Raw genomic sequence first — 1,717 nt, 5'->3', positions numbered from 1 at the left:
GAACGACTCCCTCTCTAGTTGTTTCTTGAAGCTCGAGTCTCTCTTCTGTTGAGGTCCTTCGATTACGAGCTCCCCTCCTAGTACAGTGTCTCTGCGCTCTCGCTCGCAATCCTTAATGGAAGGTCTCTCATATGTATCGAAGTTGATGTCGATCCTCTGTGACTTGTACGCCAAACTAGTAGTCAGGATGTTTCGTGAAAGCTCTCCGTACGTTTCAGGCTGATCTGGCGACAGGCAGTGAAATTGAAAATTACCATCAATGGTATGAGTTCCGACGTATGTTGGGCTACCGTGGTCACTGACAGTATCTTCCAGAAGTTTGAACAACTTGTTTTCTGTCTCTTATACACATCTAGATGTGTATAAGAGACAGTATATATATATACTAATAAACTATCAGAATACAAACCCACTGGAAAAAGAAATAGCGAAATTTTGCTCTGAAAGACCCAACAATTCAATTTCTGGACTCGGATCGGGGTAAATTGAAAAAACTATGGCATTATTTTAGTCACTTCTAGTTTTGTTATAAATGTTAACTAGTTACTCTTTACTGTCTTTATCAAATTTGATTGAAATGATCATAATGCCAATTTCCAAGATGGCGTTTATCTTGGCGGGGAAAATGGTTATTTTTGTAAGATTATTTTTATTCTCAAAGTATACAATACAATCTTATCAAAGCAATGCACACATATATCCTCATCATATTCGTCATCGTCATCATCATTCTCATTGTTGTCTAATCATCATAATCATCGATCGTTGTAATCATCATCGTCATCACATCATACTCATCCATCGTCATCGTCCTCATCTTCATCACGTCATCATCAATCATCTATCGTCGTTATCATCACATAATGTTCATCCTCATCTTTCATCATTTTCTTTATCATCATCCTCATCATCATATTCATCCTCATTCAACATCATCCTCGTCATCATCAATGGCGTAGCCAGCTATTTGCACAGTTGGGACAGTCCCACACTGTTTTTCTAATGGGTCCACAAAAAAAAATTGGTCAACACATTTTAAAAATGGGTCCAAATTATGTAATTTTATGCATAAAATGGATCCATATTTCTCGTATTTAGCTAAAAGTGGGTAAAATTTAAGAAAATGTGTCCAGATATTTCATATTTTTGCTTAAAATGGGTCCAGTCCACATTGTTTAAATTTACACGTAAAGTTGGTCCATCATCCATTATCGTCACCCTCATCACCATCCTCACCAATCATCGTTATCATCATCACCTTCATCCTACTAATCACCCTCATCCATCGTCACCATTATCCTCATCATCATCAACCTCATCCTTATCCTCCTTATCATCATCACTTATCCATCATTCATCATCATAGTTCTTATTATTATCATCATTGTCATTATCATCCTCATCATCATCCTAATTACAGTCATCATCTGTCATTATCATCACCCTTGTCATCATCATCAACCACATCATCATCCTTATTAATTATAATTATCAATCCTCATCATGATTATGAAGAGGAGGACGACAAGAATGAGGATGAGGGGCAGAGGGAATGTTTCTCATCATTCGTCATTATTAACCTCATTAACATCATAATTCTCATCAATCATACTCATCATTATCACGATCATCCTCATCAACAACCATTATCATCAATCATAATCATCATTATCCTTATTTTCATCATCATCAAACTCATCATCCTAATCCTTCTCCT

The sequence above is a fragment of the Anneissia japonica genome, unplaced genomic scaffold (assembly GCF_011630105.1).
Source record: "Anneissia japonica isolate Jap-2015-1 unplaced genomic scaffold, ASM1163010v1 scaffold287785_len535756_cov143, whole genome shotgun sequence".
NCBI classification, from domain to species: Eukaryota; Metazoa; Echinodermata; class Crinoidea; order Comatulida; family Comatulidae; genus Anneissia; species Anneissia japonica.
Note: the sequence above shows the minus strand (reverse complement) of the source record.